The following is a 22,952-nucleotide window of genomic DNA, read 5'->3' as shown; positions in this document are numbered from 1 at the left end:
TGTGTGCAGGGATTATCCAGCCTGGCGCCGGCTAGTTCTAGTTTAAATGGCTTCTTACCCGGACACTCCACGCTTCTTTGGTTAGCTTTTCCCTTTGTTGTTAGCCCCGCTCGGCATCCCCGCTTCTGCTTCTGCTCACACCGCTTACGTCGTCTCCATTGGCGGTCACCGCTAGCACTTGACTCCGCTGCTACAAAGGCCGCTCGATGTAGCCCGCGAAGTATTCCCATGCTAGCGAGGAGGTCCACCGTACATGCATCTTTCAGTCTATAACGACCCGATCCATCCACATCCAAAATTGTCTGTCGGTCGTATGTGATCACAGAGTGTTCACGCTTTGAGCCGGCCATGAAATTGACAGAAATGACAGGTGTTTTTTGCCAAATCGCTCTACACTCCCAAGAGCGTCTTCAAGCTGCTGCATAGCAATGCGCCGCCATCTTGAAAATAATGATAATATATTGATATTGATGTGTATTTCTTGTCTTGTCATCCCCTCCGGGCAGAAGGGCAACACAGCAGTGGGACTGGATCAAAAGAGACGTCGGAGACGCTTTGCTGAACAAAAACTTGCTTTATTACAAGCAAACGTCATTATACAGGACTGCAGTACCTGGAGGAGGTCAAGTCCAAAAAATCAGGCACTCATAACTTCCTTCTTTCTCTGTCTGGGTGTGTGTTCATTCAGGAGAGTACAACATGACCAGGTAAGATGTTCATGTGTAAGTGACCGAAAAACAACCTCTGTATGTTGTAACTTAGAAGTTGACGTGAAGATAGACAAGGAGTCTCTCCTCCAGGATAGAGCTATCACTTTTGCATTCCAAAGTTTGAATTTATTGCCTGTTCCCGTGAGAGAGTTAACGCAGTCCGCATGCCAAAGTCCAACTAAGGCCCCTTAATTTATTATGGACTCAACAATTATTTACTTAAACCTGGTGGTTCGTATTATCCAAGTTGAATATAAACATTCACCTTATGCTAAACATAATATGAATCAATTAATTCACTTCATTATTATTTTATTTTACTTTTTTAAATGCTAAAAAAGATTTTTCCAGATTTACATTACAGGTGACTAAGTCAATTTCCATCCATCCATCCATTTTCTACCGGTGGTCCTTTTCGGGGTCTCGGGGGGCGCTGGAGCCTATCTCAGTCGCATTCGGGCGGAAGGCGGGGTACACCCTGGACAAGTTGCCACCTCATCACAGGGCCAACACAGATAGATAGACAAAATTCATACACTAGGGCCAATTTAGTGTTGCCAATCAACCTATCCCAAGGTGCATGTCTTTGGAGGTGGGAGGAAGCCGGAGTACCCGGAGGAAACCCACGCAGTCACGGGGAGAACATGCAAACTCCACCCAGAAAGATCCCGAGCCCGGGATTGAACTCAGGACCTTCGTATTGTGAGGCAAATGCACTAACCTAAAATTTTCCTGAGGGAACTCTCCTGAAGGAATCAATAAAGTACTATCTATCTATCTATCTAACCCCTGTGCCACCATGCTGCCCACTAAGTCAATGTATTGTCAATTAGTTAGATTTTCACATTACTTACTGATTTGTGTTTGGGGCTTTTTTTCTTACATTTATACTATTTATATAACAAGTATATGCAATATTTTTGGTCACTGAAACATTACAACACAGTTTGAACAGTAACACTGTGTTTGAATACATTAGAACACAGTACTATAATCGATAGATGGATAGATAGAGCCAGCGTACGTACCACAGTTTGCTGTCTTTTCCTACGGATGATCATCGTCGCCCCTTCGCCATCCACTCAGTCCAATGCTGTGTTGTCAGCAGCTGGTCTGGCTGTGAATTGTTATCGCTTGGCCCGACTCTTCAACATAGCCGATGCGTCTGTGAGGATCAATGCTCTTCTGGGGTCGCTTTAGCCTGTCATGAGCACAATGCTTTGATGGGCTCTCATGGAGCTGTCAGCATGTCTTGAAAGGGAACACACATGGATCTCCCTGCGTGGGCGTGGATACTCTCGTGCATGAAAAATAGCATGTGTGTCATGTGGTTATTGACTTTACAGGGAATGTTAGCACCCCGATACACGCCGCTTTCAAAAAACCAGCATGCAAGCTGAGCCTGCAAAGTTATTATTTAGAGAATAAACCGTCATAAGTGATATTTAGCCATGCTCTTTTAAAAGGTGGATTTTGGTTATTTATACTTACATCCATCCCATTTTTTTATAAAAAAATATAAAAGTAAAAAAAAAACATGAATAAATAAGTAATTATAACAATATTAAAAATAATACGGCCCTGCGATGAGGTGGCGACTGTCACGTGGGGGTCGCATCTTTATGCGGGGTCGTTCCTCCAGATGCAAAATGGACAAACTCTGGACGAAAACGTGAAGGTAGGAGATGATTAATTAATCATAAATCATACACCGTAGATACACGCAGACAAAAACAAGAATAAACAGAAAAGCGGGCCGATAGCATGGGAAGCTATGACGAAGCTTAGCGCAGGAACACGAATCAGGAATCACAAGAATAACTAACGTAACTTGTTGCGTGGAGCAAACAAAGAAGCCAGGATGAGTGATCAGAAAGTCAGGCTTAAATAGTGTCTCTTGTTTACAAACAGGTGAGTGTCCCGAACAACAGAGGCAGGTGAGATTCATAAGTAACCATGGTGACTAAACTCAGGAGGTGCATAAACAGGAACTAAAAGGAGTCCAAAACAAACCGATAATACAAAACATGATCCTGACCACAGATCATGACAGATTCCCCCCTTAAGGACATATTCCAGATTTGTGATGTGACAGGTGGTGACAGTACACCTACTTTGAGACAAGAGCTTTAGTGATGCATGCTTGGTTATGGTTTGAGTTCATATCCAACACTTGCGAGAACGACATTTTATTGTCAACATCGGCTACTGAGTTTCGTTTTTTAATGATTTCTGCTTGTGGTGTGCCTCAGGATTTTTTCAATTAAAAAAATGTGCCATTGCTCAAAAAAGGTTGAAAAACACTGGTGTAGTCTATAGGCATACCTGGGTAAAATGTCTCCTCTTCAGTTTTGGGCGTACATTAGGCTGCTAAACATGCTCTACTTATTGTCACCAGTATAAATATTGCTCGCGTAGGTTGTAGTTGGTTTTAGTCTTTGTTTTCTGATAGTACTGACAATAACCATGATTAATAATAATCACAAATAAGGAAGCAACACCACACAAAAGTTTGTAACACAACCACCGCCATCGTGCCCCTGCCAAAGAAAAACACTGACCTGTCTGAATGACTATCGCCCCGTTGCACTCACCCCAATAGTGATGAAGTGCTTCGAGAGGATAGTCATGTCACACATCAAGAAGACCATCCCAGACACATTGGACCCTCTGCAGTTTGCCTACCGGCAGAACCGGTCCACTGAGGATGCAGTCAACACCGTCATCCACACCACTCTCACCCACTTGGAGGGCAAGGACACCTATGCCAGGTTATTAATCGACTACAGCTCTGCTTTTAACACGGTCATCCCACAAAAACTCACTGCTAAACTCCTCACTGTTGGTCCGGCTCTCTGTGACTGGGTGCTGAACTTTCTCACAAACCGGCCTGAGTCAGTCAGAGTCAGCAACTAGACATCAGGCACAAAGGTTCTATTTTAGCTAAGTACCGTGTAACTTGTTGAAGGGTGGACTAGCAAAGTAAGATTTTCATTGTACGGCAAACTGTCTGTTTAACTGTGCATATGACAATAAACAATCTTATAAATGATAAATGATAAATGGGTTATACTTGTATAGCGCTTTTCTACCTTCAAGGTACTCAAAGCGCTTTGACAGTATTTCCACATTCACCCATTCACACACACATTCACACACTGATGGCGGGAGCTGCCATGCAAGGCGCTAACCAGCAGCCATCAGGAGCAAGGGTGAAGTGTCTTGCCCAAGGACACAACGGACGTGACTAGGATGGTAGAAGGTGGGGATTGAACCCCAGTAACCAGCAACCCTCCGATTGCTGGCACGGCCACTCTACCAACTTCGCCACGACGCCCCATCTTGAATCTTGAATATTTACTCCTAGTCCCCAAAGTAACGAACGCTAATAAGAGTTAATGTCAGTTTGAAATGAACGCCACTTAAAAGTCACGGCTGCCGCTACACCGCACTTCATCGACCCGATTGTCCTCTAATCTACAGTAATTCTCTCAAAAAAGTGAACATTTTCAATAATCACTGGGTCTTTATAAATGTAAATAGAAACGTTGACAGATCTGTGTGGTCTTTCCAAGATGATGACACAACAACTGCGTTGTACCATGTACTGCAAACATAGTTGACTTGTTTAACACCTAAAAAGTAGGTGTTGATAAAAGACTTCCCTGCTGTGGGATGTTTCATGATGTTGCTGGTGTACAACCTCGTGTGTTAAAAAATGCTAATAAAAAAATTAAATTTTTTCACATCTTTATCTACACAGTACATATATTACCGATAAGAGTACAGATGAATACCGGTATTGATAGGAAATATCGATATTAATATTGATAAAATCCTAAAGCTATACATCTCTGTTCAGGTTGATATCGTATCGAATTGAAATGTATCAGGGAAAAGGAAGACCGGCAGGAGATTTTTTTCGAAGGAAGTAGTAGTGAAACTATCCCCTTTGTGGCTATTCATTGCTACCACTCAAACTTCCGATAGCTAACATTAGCATTACCATTTTAATTTGAGCATTGAAAGTCACTTACTAGTTGAGCAGGAACAGATTCCTCGTCTTTAAGCTCACGCCAGCGAGTAAAAGTTGATGTTGATCTAGGTAGGCTCTATTTTTTTGTTTTGTCTCCTCAGACAAAAGTATTTTTTTTCTTTGGTTGTTTTATTGATAAAATCCTAACGACATAGATCTCTATTCGGGTTGATATCGAATCGTATTGGTGTCGGCCCACAGTCAAGGCTGCAATATCGGTACGGTATCGGTGGAAAAAGTATCGGGACACACCTGGTAACAACAATAAGTAATACAACTTCCAACCACTATAGAGACACACAATACGTTAAGTAACAATTATATAGTCTATATCAACACTGCAGCTTGTTTTGCCCTTATGAGATGTTTTCATGTCAATGTGAACAGCACAATTCCGATGTAATTTTTTTGAAATCCGACTAAGGCCTCTTACATACAAGACGTAAGAATCAGATAAGTATCTGATGCAACTGCAGTCTGAAAGATCGTGTGGCATTCATCCGACCTGTGTCTGCAAGAAAGTCATAAACGTCATAATCCTTTGCAATAAAAATAAACGTTTGACGAATGAGCAGAAATCAGGCAAACATATATTTTAGAATTAAAACAAGTTGGCTGAATTTAGCCTTTAAGCAGGATTTAATTTAACAATCCCCAATCGAACATTTTTGTCATCATCCGTTGCCCGGTTCATGTTATGTTTACTTTTTAATGTCCTTAGTTTATTGTCTATTTCTGTTTCCAGCACCTTCTTTAGTTGTGTCCGTTGCCATGGGTGCTGATTCCCCGCACCTGCCTCAGATTAGTGGTCGGGACGCTCACCTGCTCCTGATCACTAATCACAAAGATATTTATACCCGCCTCACACTTCACCCAGCCTGGCAGTCATATTGACTTCTGAAGACTAGTTTTCACCATGCTCAATTTTGGTTTCACGTTGTTAGCCATACGTGACTATTTGGATCTTCTGCATCTTTGGGACGTGACTACCGCAACAATGCCAGCCAAATTTTTTTCACAATTTTGAAATGATTTTTTTATGCAGTTCTTGTAGACTCAAACTTGAATGTAATTGTACGCATGTTTTGTACTTGAACAAAATCATAGGGGAAAAAAATGTGTTCAATATTTTTCTTTTTGTACAAAATATATACTTGAACATAATTAAATCAGAAACAAGCAAACCTTGCCCACAACTCCGACTGGGACTCAAACCCAATACAGTTGTTTACTAGAACATAGGGTTGTACGGTATACCGGTACTGGTATAGTATTGCGGTACTAATGAATCAAGAAAAGTACTAAACTCTGTTTGAAAAGTACCGGTTCCCAATTATTATTATTATTATTATTATTATTATTATTTTTAACGGGCATGATGGCGCGCCGTCACGTCATGACATTAAATGTCATGACATTGCTGGTTTACAAGCAGAGGAGCATGTTCGGCAGCGCACACACACAGAGTACTTACAAGCAGACACAGTGTGTAGACAGAAAAGGGAGAACGGACGCATTTTGGCTTAAAAATTAAAGATAAAGGTGAAGTTATAACACTGAAACGCCCTCAGGAAGAGGTGCTTTGAGACATGGTTAGCTAGCTAGCAGCTAACATCCATCCGCAGTCGGCAGTGTTTTAGCTACTTCTAAATGACTAATCCTCGGCTCCATGGTGACAAATAAATTACGTTTCTTACAAGTAACATTATCACTGGAGGATGAGGAATCGCTAAACAGGCTTCACTACACACCCTAGGACAGTGGTTCTTAACCTTGTTGGAGGTACCGAACCCCACCAGTTTCATATGCGCATTCACCGAACCCTTCTTTAGTGAAAAATAAAATGTTGTTTTTTTCAAATTCAAGACAAAGTTATATGTTTTTTTTACTGGTGCACAAAATGAACCGTGCATGAACATCACCTTGTTCAAAGAACAAGACCAACACAGTGCTTGAACTTACAACAAATAACACACCTGCAAATCAGATGGAAAATTAGAGGGAACATTGTTCGGGGGTATCCATAATACGACGGTGAGGAGAAGTTTTTATTTACACGATGAGTTGGGTGTGTCTTGACCTCCGTGGCAGAGGCTCTGCCGAACCCCTGAGGCCGACTCACCGAACCCCTAGGGTTCGATCGAACCCAGGTTAAGAACCACTGCCCTAGGAGGATACAATAGCTTACTGGCGTCACCGCTAACAAAAGCTAGCGCACCTAAATGTAAACAAATGCCATTGCTGGATCTACATCTGGCATCCACTGTAATGATACCAAGTACAAGAGTGTATCTAGTCGATACTACTATGATTACATCAATATTTTTTATCATCACAAAATCTTGTTTCCGTTTTTAAAAATTCATATTACGTTTATAAAGTCAAGAAATACGTCCCTGGACAAATGAGGACTTTGAATATGACCAATGTATGATCCTGTAACAACTTGGTATCGGATCGATACCTAAATGTGTGGTATCGTCCAAAACTAATGTAAAGTATCTAAGAAGAAAGAATAAGTGATAATTACATTTTAACAGAAGTGTAGATAGAACATGTTGAAACAGAAAATAAGCAGATATTAACAGTAAATGGACAAGTAGATTAATAATCCATGTTTACACTTTGTCCCTCATAATGTTGACAAAACAATAGGTAGATAAATGACACAATATGTTACTGCATACGTCAGCAGACTAATTAGGAGTGTTTGTTTACTTACTACTAAAAGACAAGTTGTCTAGTATGTTCAGTAGTTTATTTAAGGACTAAATTACAATAATAAACATATGTTTCATGTACCTAAGATTTTTTGTTCAAATAAAGACAATAATGACATTTTTTGTGGTCCCCTTTATTTAGAAAAGTATCGAAAAGGTACCAAAGTATTGGTATCGGGACAACACTAGATTGGAGCCATGTTTACTTGCATACACACTGCAGCATTCCTATTCCTTTCACATTGAAAATCACTTTTTTTTTGTGATGTGAACTTCTTTAAAAGATTGGATTTATCAAAAAAAAAAAAAAATAAATAAATAAATTCAAATGAGTCGTCGTAGCCCAGAGTGTGACTGTAACATTACTTAGGAGACTTTCAGAAATACAAACATTATTTCCTTTAAACCTTGACTTCCTCGGCACATGCTGACCAGATTAAAGAAGAAACATTTAAAAACCAACTGAGAGGCTCGCTAATGCAGTGTCTCACCAACAGTGTTGGGACTAACGCGTTACAAAGTAACGAGCTACAGTAACGCCGTTAGTTTCGGCGGTAACTAGTAATCTAACGCGTTATTTTTTATATTCAGTAACTCAGTTACCGTTACTACATGATGCGTTACTGCGTTATTTTACGTTCTTTTTTAAGTAGTATCGGCTGGAAACAGAAGCGCTACGGTGTCGTTCTTCTGAATCTTCCTCTGTCACAAGCCGGAGAGAAGAAAAGAGGCGTGTGTGTGTGTCTGGGTGTGGGTGTGGGGAGGGGAGGGACACGCGTGATCAGCGGTTTGATATATGAAACAAAAAAAAAGTTGTTTGCACGTTCAGTCCACACACAGCGTGGTCATGGCGAGCGGAGTAACGAAAGAGCTTGAACGCCCCGCGCCATTTAATCGGTGTGTTTATAGGTACAGACTCCGTTGTGCAAGACGAGGCTTTTAAACACATGCTGAACGTGCTTGAGCCACGTTACGACATCCCGTCGCGCACCCACTTCAGCGATAAGATTGTGCCAGATCTTTATGAGCAGGAGAAGAAAAAAGTTGTGGATGAACTATCCCGAGCATCATCTGTTGCGCTCATGACAGACAGGTGCACGTCCAGGGAAACAATGTGACGATAAGCGCTCACTTCATCACAGCAGACTGGGAGATGAGAAGACACGCCCCTCTACGAGAGTCCCCTTGCGCAGGTACTGACACAAGCAGTGGAGGAATGGAAGATAAAGATATCCCAGTCACAACTGATAATGCCAAAAATCACATAAATGCAGTGAATGAGACAGGATTGGGACCACAGATAGGTGCTTTGCACATGTAGTGAATTTGGCATCACATCTCAGTCAATAGGATGGAGCGCCTCCTTGGGAGGATCAGGAAGGAGGTTTCCTACTTCCACGCAAGCACAACAGCTGCTCATGTGCTTAAGACAAAGCAAGAAATGCTAAAGCTGCCTACTCATTAAGCTCATACATGATGTCCCAATGAGGTGGAACTCCACTTATGATATGTTGGAGCAGCAGGCAGCTATATACTCTGCATTGACCCACAAGACAAATGTCAAAGACATCATCATGGGGACGGCGTGGCGAAGTTGGTAGAGTGGCCGGGCCAGCAATCGGAAGGTTACTGGGGTTCAATCCTCACCTTCTACCATCCTAGTCACGTCCGTTGTGTCCTTGGGCAAGACACTTCACCCTTGCTCCTGATGGCTGCTGGTTAGCGCCTTGCATGGCAGCTCCCGCCATCAGTGTGTGAATGTGTGTGTGAATGGGTGAATGTGGAAATACTGTCAAAGCGCATTGAGTACCTTGAAGGTAGAAAAGCGCTATACAAGTATAACCCATTTATCATTTTATCATTTATCACCCTGTCTGATGATGATGTGAGAGTGGCAGAGGAGGTCGTCCAGGTGCTTAAACCCCTCAAAACTGTTACATCTCTACTGAGCACTGAAACTTCACCATCTGTGTCAATGATCCTGCCACTGAAAACAAGGATTCTACAATCCATGACTCCAAGTGTGGAAGACAGCAGCATCACTCGAGATGTCAGGCTTCATTCCACTATCTATGTTTCAAGGAAGATGATGTGCCTTCTTATGTTGCACTTTAAGTTGTTTTTTATTAATGGTCATTGGTCCAAGTTTAAAGAAAGGAGAAATGCCTTTCTATGTTGCACTGTTTTTCATTAATTATGTTAAAAGGAAAATAAAAATGCATGTCAAATTGATCAACAGATTGTATTATTCTCCAGTGCAATAACAGTATTGTAATGAAGGCTAAAAGGCCATTAATGGGAGCTTTAAAAAAAAAGAAGAAAAAAATAAGTAACTAAATAGTTACTTTTCACAGTAACGCATTACTTTTTGGTGTAAGTAACTGAGTTAGTAACTGAGTTACTTTTGAAATTAAGTAACTAGTAATTGTAACTAGCTACTGGTTTTCAGTAACTAACCGAACACTGCTCACCAACACCTAACTTTGCAGACCTAAAGCTTTGTTTTACATGTTTAAGGACTACATGGTCACTACTGCCTAGTTTCTCTTGTTATATTCTTATTTTTACTGTTATATTTGTATTATTGTTGTTGCTTTTTATTTTTATTCTTATTGTACTATGTTCTATTTTATTTCCATTTATACGCCCATTATTTACTTTTCACTTTTTAAATTTGATCTCAATTCTGTACACTGCTGCTGGAATTAAAATTTTCCTGAGGGAACTCTCCTGAAGGAATCAATAGAGTACTACCTGTCTATCTGTCTGTCTGTCTGTCTACATTTGACGGGGGAGCAGTGGTTCAGACATTAAGACTTTTTGGACGCGAGTATATTGAAACTAGTTGTTCGAAGTTCTCTTGAGCAAGACCCTGAACCTCCATTCCAATTGGCTAAGGCAGTGCTTCTCGATTATTTTCTGTTACGAAATACTCTCCGCCCCGACTATTTGTCTATGAAATTGTTGTAAGTATGCCTCTGCACAACATCGTATCCTTAACATTAAAGACAGAAAAATCCATTAACTTACATCAAATAATGAATGCATCAACATTGTTTTAGTGTGAAAATATTTAAAGTGCATAAATTTGCATTAAATAAAAAAAAAATACGTTTTTTAATTTCAAACATTTTTTGACCGACTTATCCCATTTGACACTGAAAAATAAAGGGAAATAAACTAATAAAACTACATTTAAATTCAGCAACATTAGCTCAGGAGCACAACATAGATTGATTGAGAAGTTTGACATCTTAAAGAATTGAATCCATGTAATGCTTTAAAAAGGCAAATGGATGGCACAAAAAGCCAAAAGGCTTGTTTCCATTGTGGTCCATTAAATATTCATCACATTTGATACATTCAATAATAAAAGATATATAACCTGTAACATGTATAAAACAAATATGTTAAAAAATTGATAAATGATGTACATATACACAGTATATATGTCAGGTGATTTGAAAAACAATATATACAAACAATGGGGGGTATATGCACTATGTACATGACACTATGTACATGACACTATGTACATGACGACTCCAAGAGTGTGCAAAACCGAATGAGAAAATATATATACACTATAACCGCATATAAATATATACACACTATAACCACAAATAAATATATATATATAAACCACTTATAAATATATATGTATACACTATAACCACATATAAACCTGTTTGATGCTTCGAAAAGTTGCTGGGGATCTAGAAAACAGTTTAACCTACAAAACATTTATTTTATTGTTTTTTTTCTAATCAAAATGAGGAAGTCAGGATTACTGGCTACAATGAGCATGTGTTGTAGTGGGCTGTTCAAAACGGGGTTTGAAGCATGATGATAAAGTTGAGAAGACTCTGAACTAGGGGATACCATATGGTTGTTAAATAGCATCCACTTCCACTTAAGTTGAAATGACCAAATATTAATTACGTGCGCATCCATTCTGAAAAATTGATACCGCTGATACCAGATCTGTATGCTCTAATATCCATTCTCAAATCAAAATATCGATGCTTTTGATACTTTAGTTCAGAGGTGTCCAAACTTGTTCCAAAAAAGGGCATATATTTTAAAAAGTCGAAGAATGCAGGGGTTACATTGATATTCTTTTATTTTGTATAAATGCTAAAAACTGATTTTGCCAAAATTTACATTATAGATGACTAAGTCAATTAATTATTAAGTATTACTCAGATTTTCACATGACTCACATATTTCGTTTTTTTGGCTTTTTTCTTGCATTTATACAATTGCTCTTTTCCCATGTAAGAATATAATAAAACTAATATAATAAAACAATTGTGTAACTGCAAAACCTAGTGCAGGGGTCGGCAACCAAAAAAGTTGAAAGAGCCATATCGGACAAAAATACAACAAAAAAATCTGCCTGGAGCCGCAAAAAATTAAGTCTTATATAAGTGTTATAATGAAGACAACACATGATGTAAGTGTCTATATTAGCTATATTAGTCTACTATCAAAACAACTTTAAAAGTCTTATATAAGTGCTATAATGAAGACAACCCATGATGTAAGTGTCTATATCTGTTGTGGTTTCAAAAAGAGTGAGAATCCAAGTGAAGATCCTTAAATGGGCTGGCAGTCATTGGTTTGAGCTGGGAAACGTGAAAGACAGGATATGTCCTCATGGAAGAGGGCAGCTTCAGTCGCACGGCTGTAGGGTTGACGATCACATCGGCAGGAAAAGGACCAATAAAACGTGGAGACAGTTTACGAGCCTCAGTCTTTAGGGGGATGTTCCGGGATGATAACCAGACCAACTGTCCTGGTTGATAGGCTGGAGCGGGAACTCTGCGACAATCGGCCACCACCTTGTTGCGTTCGGCCGTACGTAGGAGGGCAGCTTGTGTGTCCTTCCATATCTTTTTACACCGACGCAGATGATGTTGGACGGATGGTACGGCCAACTCCTGTTCCTGCTCCTGGAATAGTGGCGGTTGGTAGCCAAGAGAGGCTTCAAAGGGGGTTAATCCAGTAGCAGAAATCAATTGTGAATTATGGGCATACTTAACCCAGGAAAGATGGGCGCTCCACAGGGTCGGGATGTCTGCTGCCACGCATATTAGTGCGGCTTCCAGCTCCTGGTTTGTCCGCTCCGTCTGGCCATTAGTTTGTGGGTGAAAACCAGAGGAAAGACTGACTGTAGCTCCGATTGACTTACAGAACAGCCGCCATACTTGAGAGGTGAACTAAGGTCCACGGTCTGAGACAATGTCCATAGGCAGTCCATGTAGACGAGAGACCTGATTTACAAGGAGATTTGCAGTTTCCAAAGCTGTCGGCAGCTTGGGTAGAGCCACAAAATGACAGGCCTTGGAAAAACGGTCAATTATGGTAAGTATTACTGTGTTACCTTGGGACAGGGGCAGTCCTGTGACAAAGTCCATAGAAATATGAGACCATGGTCGAGAAGGTACGGGGAGCGGCTGGAGAAGTCCTGAGGGTGGACGGTGTGAAGACTTGCTTCGGGCGCAGACGGAGCAGGCAAGGACATACTGTACTTCCGTGTGTCAGCATCCATCGAAAGCCACCAAAATCGACGTTTTAGTAGGTTGAGTGTGCGAGTAACTCCAGGGTGGCAGGAAAATCGAGCAGTATGGACCCATTGCAACACTTGAGGATGGACAGAATTAGGCATCGAGAGATGGTTATCGGGTCCATTACCTGGATCGGGTTCCGTACGTTGAGCCTCCTTAACCTCTGCTTCAATCTCCCAAGTAACGGCTGCAACAAAGCGGCTAGAGGGTAATGTTGCACCAGGAAGGAGCTCAATGGCGCAATCATATGGGCGGTGAGGAGATAGAGATAAGGCCTTATCCTTACTGAATACCTCTGCTAGGTCGTGATAACATGTGGGTATGTTCGACAGGTCAGAAATTTCAAGAGGCTCAGAGGGACCATCCTTAACCGACACCAGGCCAGAGCGAAGGCAATTAATGTGACACTTTTCACTCCAACCTGTAATTCTACCATGTAACCAGTCGATGTTGGGGTTGTGCAAACTCAACCAAGGATGTCCCAACAAGAGTGGTGTGTGAGGAGAAGAGATTATCTTAAATTAAATCTCTTCATGGTGGTTTCCAGAGAGGCAAAGTGTTAGCGAGACAGTACAGTGAGTGACATTAGCCAAAAATTTCCCATTTAAAGAATTGGCTGTAATGGGAGCTTTAAGTGCCTGTATGTTAGACTGTTTAGCTAACTCAAAATCTAAAAAGTTGTCCTCAGCACCAGAATCGATCAACGCCGACATAGGCAGGGAATATATACCCAAACTAAGGGTAGCCGGAAGTAACAATCGGGGACTACACCCTATTTCAGAACTCACCAATACTCCCAGGGCTACTGGTGAGTCCGGTCTTTTTGACCTGACTGGAAAAGTGGAAATTAAATGACCCGATCCCCCAAAATATAGGCACTGACCTAGCCGCATGCGTTGCTGCCGTTCTCCAGGAGACAGGTGTGCTCTGCCCAGCTGCATGGGTTCTTCAGTAGCCGCAGGAGGGGTAGGACGGGGAATTTATGCTGCTTTAATTGCAGGTCTGTGAACAGTTTGGGGGAATTTAGATTGACCAGTCTTCTCTTGGCGGCGCTCACGTAAACGGTTATCTAAACAAATCACCAATGAAATCAGTGAACTGAAATGTGTCTCTTCGTCTCTGCAAGCCAATTCATCCCTTATCTGGTCGTTAAGGCCCTTACTAAAAATCTCCATAAGCGCTTTGTCATTCCATCCTAAATCAGCTGCCAATGTTTGAAACTCCACAGAATAATCAGCAGCACTATGACTTCCCTGCTGTAGAGCTAGGAGACGCTTAGCAGCACTGCCAGCATAATTTGGGTGGTCGAAAACTTGCCGGAAACGCTCAATAAAGTCATTAAATCTTCTGAGTGCCAGTGGATTCTTGGAGTCTTCTGCCTCTGCTCATGTTAAGACCCTGCCACGCAGTAACCAAACCATAAACAAAATATTTGACTTATCTGTGGAAAAGGTTGTTGGTCTGAGCTGAAAAACGTTGGAACACTGCAGAAGAAAGGCTCGACAGCTGCTCAGGTCCCCATGAAAAGGCTCAGGGTTTGGCACGGGAACTTCAAGAGTTGCTGCTTAGGCGTGGGGTGAGGCAGGGGTCAAAGGTGACTGGGCAGAGGCTATGGATAAAAGTTTTTTAGTCAAAACAGACATTTGGTTCATTAATTGACTCATCTGTGATACAAGGTCCTGATTTCCTTGGACAAGATGGCGTAGTGTTTGTTCATGCAGGCCAAGCAGGATGCCTTGCTGCGAAATGGCTTCCCTGATTGCCGCAGGTGTGTCCTCATCATGGGGAAGGTCCGCTGGATTCATACTGGCCAGTTCGTTCTGTTGTGGTTTCAAAAAAGAGTGAGAATCCAAGTGAAGATCCTCAAAAGTCTCTATTTAATAACAAAAAAATCACTGGAGAAAATAAATCAATTGTAACAAAAGTTCAGCTCCAGGAAAAGCGGGTCCAAATCTGACCTCCACATGAGGAAATACAAAAACAGGAATTACAAAAGGTTCAGAGCAAAGGTCAGAGTAAGTGAGCTTGTGGCTATATTCTACCGCAGGCAACGGACGAACTGGCACCGGCTGAGTGGAGATCCAGGGTTTAAGCCTGGTAGTTGATTAGCAACAGGTGGGCTCGGATGACTGGCAGCACACCTGAAACTAATGACAGGACAGACACGAGAGGAAGAGGGGAATAGGAAAACAAGAGGAAAAAAGAGCAGGAGAACTGCCCTCATGACAATATCAGCTAAATTAGCCTACTATCAAAATAACTATGTGTCGCAGGCTGACGCAAATCTTCATTGATAGAAATGTTGAAATGTAATATTTATTCTCCACATTTTTACAACATTGGAAAACATTACTAAAACTTCTCAGAGGGTGAGATAACTCCTGGAAATGACTGTCTTCTTCTAATGGATGTATTACAATCTTTGCAAGCTGGGTTTGCTGTGGTCTGGAACAACATGGCACACAAACAACCATCAGAAATGCAGGAAATATTTTTTGCATAAATATACCTACAAACGAGTAATGATGCAATATGTACACACAGTTAGCCTAAAGGCCTACTGAAACCCACTACTACCGACCACGCAGTCTGATAGTTTATATATCAATGATGAAATCTTAACATTGCAACACATGCCAATACGGCCGGGTTAACGGAGCTAATGTTTTTAGCATAGCTCTGTCGAGGTTCCGTAGAGAGCAACATGGGGCATCCTCAATAGCATTATTAAAAATGGAACAAAGAGGGACTACCCTCGATACTTCTTAGATTAAAATAAAAAAAATGACAACATAAAGGAAGTAGTTGAAAGCTTCAATAATTATTTTGTAAATATTGGACCAAAATTGGAAGAAAGGATTCCAGACCCAGTTCCAATTGAGGACTATAATGATACCATAGAGCGAAATCCCAACTCCATGTTCCTCAGTAATGTGACACAGGAGGAAATAGTTACAATCGTGAAAAAATGTAAATCTAAGACTTCAACTGATTGTAATGGAATTGATATGGAAACGATAAAAAAGGTTATAGAAGAGATCTCAGGACCATTAATGTATATTGGTAACCTATCATTTCAAACAGGTACATTTCCAAACAAAATAGCTAAAGTTGCACCAATTTATAAGACTGGAGACAAACATCAATTTACAAATTATAGAACTGTTTCTCTACTACCACAATTTTCTAAAATCATTGAAAAACTGTTCAATAACAGATTAGAAAGTTTCATAAATAAAAATAGAATACTCGAAGAGAACCAATATGGATATAGAGCTAATGTTTCAACTTCAATGGCTTTAATTGAAATTACAGAAGAAATTACCAATGCAATAGATAGTAAAAAATGTGCGGCAGCGGTTTTTATGGATCTAACTAAAGCATTTGACACAATTAATCACAATATTTTAATCAAAAAACTAGAACGATATGGCATCAGAGGGTTAGTCTTAAACTGGAAAAGAAGTTATCTAACGAACAGGAAACAATACGTGAAGCTAGGCGAACACACGTCTACAACGCTAAATATATCCTGTGGTGTACCTCAGGGATCAATACTAGGACCTAAATTATTCAATCTCTATATAAATGACATTTGTAAAGTTACAAAATATTTAAAGTTAGTATTATTTGCGGATGATACAACAGCGTTTTGTTCAGGAGAGAACACACAGGAGATAATACAAATAATAACAGAAGAAATTAACAAATTAAAAAGATGGTTTGACAAAAACAGACTATCGTTGAATCTTAGTAAAAATAATGCTATTTGGTAACAGTAGAAGAGAAAGTCAAACACAAATACAAATAGACGGAATAGAAATTGAAAGAGTAAACGAAACCAAATTTCTAGGTATAATGATTGATGATAAATTGAACTGGAAATCTCACGTAAAAAATATACAACATAAAGTTGCAAGAAACACGTCAATAATGAATAAAGCAAAACATGTTCTAGACCAAAAATCCCTTCATATTCTCCACTGCTCACTAGTGTTACCATATCTGAGCTACTGTGTAGAAATATGGGGAAATAATTACAAAAGTACACTTCATTCATTAACGGTGTTACAAAAAAGATCAGTTAGAATAATACATAATGTTGGATATAGAGAACATACAAACCCTTTATTTATTGAATCAAAAATACTGAAATTCCACGACATAGTGAATTTGCAAACAGCTAAAATTATGCACAAAGCAAACTATAACCTGCTACCCAAGAATATATAACAATTCTTCTCAAAAAAAGAGGAGAAATATAATCTTAGAGAAAAACGTAATTTAAAACATTTGTTTGCACGTACAACACTTAAGACCTTCAGTATATCAGTATGTGGAATTAAATTATGGAATGGATTAAGCAAAGCAATCAAACAATGTACTAATATGATCCACTTCAAGAAACTCTTCAAACTTAAAGTGTTTACAAAGTACAAAGAAGAAGAACCATGACAAACATTCTCAATTTATTTCATCCATCCATTCATTCATTCTTAAAGTAATCTTATTTATCTCATCATATGAAATATGACTTACTTCACCAATTATTATTATTAAATTCTTACTATTATTTATTTATTTATTTTTATTGTGATTACTTATGGAGTTTATTGTGAAAAAATTGTGAACAGGAAGTGAACAAAAAGTTTTGCAACTGTTATGTAAAGAAAAGGGGTAGGATTAAATAAGCTCTGCTTCTTCCTACTCCTTTTCGAACATGTTGATAAGGAACTGGAAATTGTGATGTATCATGTTGTATGCTTGCATGTTCGAAATAAACTCAAACTCAAACTCAAACTCAAATTTATAAAGTGCAATTTTAAATTCCCCGGCAAACTTCCGGCTGAAAACGTTTCGATATGATGACGTTTGCGCGTGACATCAACGGTTGAAGCGGAAGTATTCGGAGCCCATTGAATCCAATACAAAAAGCTCTGTTTTCATCTCAAAATTCCACAGTATTCTGGACATCTGTGTTGGTGAATCTTTTGCAATTTGTTTAATGAACAATGGAGACTGCAAAGAAGAAAGTTGTAGGTGGGATCGGTGTATTAGCGGCGGACTACAGCAACACGACCAGGAGGAATTTGAGAAGGATAGCAGACGCGCTAGCCGGCGACCTCACCTTGACTTCCTCCATCTCCGGGCCGCCGACGCATCGGTGATCGGGTGAAGTCCTTCGTTGTACCGTCCATCGCTGGAACGCAGGTGAGCACGGGTCGTGATGAGCAGATGAAAGCTGGCGTAGGTGCAGAGCTAATGTTTTTAGCATAGCTCTGTCGAGGTTCCGTAGCTAATTTAGCTTCAATGGCGTCGTTAGCAACAGCATTGCTAAGCTTCGCCAAGCTGGAAAGCGTTAACCGTGTAGTTACATGTCCAGAGTTTGGTAGTATTGTTGATCTTCTGTCTATCCTTCCAGTCAGGGACTTATTTGTTTTGTTTCTATATGCAGTTTAGCCCGATGCTATCACGTTAGCTCAGTTGCTAAAGTGCTTCACCTGTGATGTACTGTACTCGTGGTTCGATTGAGAGTACTGCATTGTTGTTGTGGTGATTGATTGCTCATGTCTGACTGATCTCCCGGACTCAGATTCAGAATATAAAGTATACACACTGCTGCTACACTGGTGTCCTGTCCAGTTATTATTATACCTCATAGTCCAAGACTTAACATGGTCTCAGAAGTGGCTGACTCTTCACTTGAGGCAAGCTGATCTCACGGAGACTTTAACGGATTTGCAGAGCGAGTGAAGAGGACCTGTTTGATGTGCTAGCAAGCCCCGCAGCTAGCATTAGCATCCCGGAGATGGAACAGCTCAAACCACCGTCATCTCTGCTTCTTTCTGGGAACCTGGCTGAGAATTGGCGCAGGTGGGAGCAACGTTTTCAACTGTATATGACAGCCTCTGGAGCCATTGAGAAGGATGAAAAAATTAAAGTGGCCATACTGTTGCACACTGTTGGAGAAGATGCATTGGAGGTATTCAACACATTCACTTTTGCTGATGGTGATGATAAGAAAATGGATGCTATCCTCAAGGCTTTTGAGACATATTGCAGCCCACAGAAAAATGTTGTCTTTGAGCGCTACCAGTTCTGGTCTCATAATATGGCTGATGGGATCTCAGTTGACAAGTTTGTAACAGAACTGCGCCAGAAAAGTAAGAACTGTGAGTTTGGAGCAAGTGAGACCGAAATGATCAGGGATAAGCTGGTGTTCAGCCTGAACAATGCATCTTTGAAGGAAAGGCTGCTGAGGGAAAAAGACTTAACCCTGGGGAAAGCAGTAGATCTGTGCAGAGCATCCGAAGCAGCAAGGAGCCAGATGCAAGCTATGCAACCTACACAAGCCACTGGTGAGTCACACGTCCAAGCCATGAATAGAGCTACAGCTCACACAGAGAAAAGGAAGTTCTACAAGGACAGAAGGACAGAAAATAAAAACAGAGAGTGGAGTGCACAATGCAACAAGTGTGGGAGGACACATGAACCTCGCCAGTGTCCTGCTTACGGTTCTGTATGCCACAAATGCAATAAGCAAAACCATTTTGCCAGGATGTGCTCTGCACCCACTGACAGGACGGGCACCCTGACACATAGCACAGGCACAACAACAAGACGTGGTGTCCATGACCTGGAGACTGAGCTGGATGAAGAAGTGGATGTCAATTCACTGTTTATAGGTACTGTGTCATGTGTGGATGTGAATGCAGTCACTAAAAGCAAAGACACTGCATGGTACACTATGGCTAGTGTTATGAATGTCCCGGTCAAATTCAAGATTGACACGGGAGCAGATGGGAATGTGCTGCCTATGTCCATTGTAGAGACATTTCCAGGCCGTATAAAGCTACAGCCCACAAGAACAGTGCTGGTAGCTTATGGGGGGAACCGCCTCAGACCTGAAGGGACTGTGTCACTGATGTGTGAAACTGCTAAAGCTAGAGCCAAGCTTGACTTCTTCGTGATCAACCAGTCAGCTGTGCCAATCATGGGCAGAGAGGCAAGTGAGGAACTGCGACTGGTGAAACGGATTGATGCACTTCATGAGAGATGCCCAGCCACGACAGAGAAGCTAAAGAGGACTCCGTCTACAAAAGAGGAGCTGCAGGAGATGTATCCTTCAGTTTTCACCGGGCTGGGTGAGTTCCCTGGTGTACATCACATACACACTGACCCTGCTGTGACACCTGTAGTACATGGGTGCAGAAAGATTCCTTTGGCTATCATGGACAGACTGAAGGTCACGCTGCGACATCTAGTGGACACAGATGTAATAGCCCCTGTGAATGACCCAACAGAATGGGTGAGCAGTTTGATGATCACAGAAAAGAAAAATGGCTCACTTAGGGTGTGCTTGGACCCTCAAGACCTAAACAAGGCCATTAAGAGGCAGCATTACTCCATTCCTACTCCACAAGATGTCTGCTGCAAACTAGCAGGGAAATCCATCTTCACCATTCTGGATGAGAAGGATGGATATTGGCAGGTGAAGCTGGATGAGCCATCGTCTATGCTGTGTACATTCAACACACCATGGGGCCGGTACCGCTTCAAGAGACTGCCATTTGGCATCAAGTCAGCCAGTGAAGTGTTTCAGCAGAAGAACTGTGAGACCTTCGGCGACATTGAGGGTGTACATGTCATAGCAGATGACATGATAATTGCTGCATCATCAGAACAAGAGCACGCGAACATCCTCCAGCAAGTCATGGAGAGGGCACAAGCTGCCAATGTCAAATTCAACAAGGACAAGATCCAATTCAAAATCAACACAGTGAGATACATGGGCCACATCATCACGCCAGAGGGCGTTAAACCAGATGATACCAAGGTGACCGCCATTGCCAACATGCCAGCACCAGAAGACAAGAAAGGTGTACAGAGACTGTTAGGAATGACACGGTACTTGGCCCAGTACATTCCAGGGGAGGCTACAGTGACGGCCCCTCTGAGACAGCTGCTGAGAAAAGACGCAGTATGGCAGTGGGCTCATGAACACAATGCAGCTCTGGAAAGCCTGAAGGCTGCTCTGATTCGTGCCCCAAGTCTCAAGTTTTATGACCAGCACAAACCCTTGACAATCCAGGCAGATGCGTCTAAAGATGGACTGGGGGCGTGTCTTCTACAGGAAGGCTTCCCGCTGAGCTATGCCTCCCGAGCATTGACAGACACAGAGCAGAACTATGCTCAAATTGAGAAGGAGCTGTTGGCCATTGTGTTTGCAGCCAAGCGCTTCCACCAGTAGATATATGGGAAAACAGTGACTGTGCAGTCGGATCACAAACCTCTTGAGGTGATCTTCAAGAAACATCTGGGCAAAGCACCAGCAAGGCTACAGCGGATGCTTCTCCAGCTGCAGTGCTATGATCTAGAAATTGCATACACTCCAGGAACTGACATGCATGTCGCGGACACACTCTCTCGCGCTGTGGTGACAGGACGAGTCGATGACCTCACGGAGAACCTGTTCGAGGAGAAGGTTGTGTATGCCATGGAGGCCACAGATGCCTTGAGTGAAAACATGCTCAAGCAACTCCAGGGAGCAACTGCAGCAGACAAGGTGTTGCAGGCAGTGATACAAGCACACCAGACAGGCTGGCCAGGGAGGAGACAACGCTGTGACGGCATGTTACACCAATACTGGCCTATCCGTCACACAGTGAGTGTCAAAGATGGTGTAGTAATGGCGGCTGATAAGATAGTCATTCCCCAGAGCATGAGAGCCGTCATCATGGATAGATTGCACCTTGCACACCAAGGTGTTCAGCGAATGAAAGCCCATGCCAGGAAGGTCCTGTACTGGCCAGGAATGGCACAGGACATAGAGAAGAAAGTAGAAATGTGTGCCACATGTCAGCAACTGCAGCCACAGAACCAAAGGGAACCTCTCCAGTCACACGAGATACCTGAACTGCCATGGTTGAAACTGGGGACTGACATATTTGAGCTGCATGGACAGTCATATCTCCTGATTGTAGACTACTTGACAAAGTACCCAGAAGTGCTAAACCTACCAGATAAGACAGCCCACTCGGTCATACAAAAGATGAAGTCGGTCTTCTCCAGACATGGGATTCCCAAAGAGTTGGTGAGTGATCATGTTCCTTTTGCAAGCTGTGAGATGCAGAAGTTTGCTGCAGAATGGGGCATCAAGCTGACACATTCTAGCCCTGGATACCCACAAGCCAATGGGCTTGCAGAAAATATGGTAAAAACTGTGAAACGCTCACTGAAGAAAGCAGCTGCAACAGGGACTGACCCACATCTGGCTTTGTTGTCATTGAGAAACACACCGGTGACGGGCCTGGATGTCTCCCCAGCGCAGATGTTGATGGGACGCGTCCTGAGAAGCCCTCTCCCGCGCACCAGTGCTGTGCTGCAACCTTCAACTCCTAAAGACGTTCATGACAGACTTCGACAACTGCAGACTCAAAGAGAGAAGTACTATAATGTGGGCACCAGGCCACTGCCTGAACTGACTCCTGGGACCACAGTGCACATGAAGACGAGGCAGGGTTGGAAACCTGCTGTTGTACTAAGCAAGAGAGTAGAGCCACGCTCTTACTGTGTGGAGTCACCGGCAGGCGTGATCTTCAGGAGAAACAGACGACACCTGAGGAGAATTCATCCGAGTCTGCTTGAGAATGCTGATCCTGAGTCCGTCGACCAGCCGGAGACTGTGTACGATGACCCACAGACCCTGCAGGACGAGACACCCGCCACTGAGGCCCTGAACAACCAGAACTCCCAGTCCGGCACGTGCGGCGCTACACGCCACACCAGATCTGGGAGGGCTGTCGTTCCGCCTGCGCGGTACAGAGACTATGACACGAGCCAACGCTGAAGGTTGTGCTCCACCGGTGGGCCATGTTCTGGAACCTCTGACCCCAAAGAAGAAACACATGCTTGG

The 22,952-nt window shown here is 42.0% G+C and overlaps 1 long non-coding RNA gene across 3 annotated transcripts in view; it reads right to left on the bottom strand.

Moving 5' to 3' along the window:
* LOC133651548 (uncharacterized) overlaps positions 1 to 22,952 on the bottom strand; it is a 47,785-nt gene that overhangs the window by 17,095 nt on the left and 7,738 nt on the right. The window contains exons 2-3 of one of the 3 annotated variants that reach the window (XR_009826437.1): positions 13,920 to 14,856; positions 1,739 to 1,911 (exon numbers count right to left, since the gene is read on the bottom strand). This is a non-coding gene — a long non-coding RNA (uncharacterized LOC133651548). Of the gene's footprint in view, positions 1 to 1,738; positions 1,912 to 13,919; positions 15,073 to 22,952 lie in introns of those variants that run through there. The other 2 variants (XR_009826436.1, XR_009826438.1) reach the window with 2 other exon arrangements.

This window comes from Entelurus aequoreus, linkage group LG06, assembly GCF_033978785.1.
Source record: "Entelurus aequoreus isolate RoL-2023_Sb linkage group LG06, RoL_Eaeq_v1.1, whole genome shotgun sequence".
Lineage (NCBI taxonomy): Eukaryota > Metazoa > Chordata > Actinopteri > Syngnathiformes > Syngnathidae > Entelurus > Entelurus aequoreus.
Note: the sequence above shows the minus strand (reverse complement) of the source record. Positions and strands in the feature narration are given on the sequence as shown.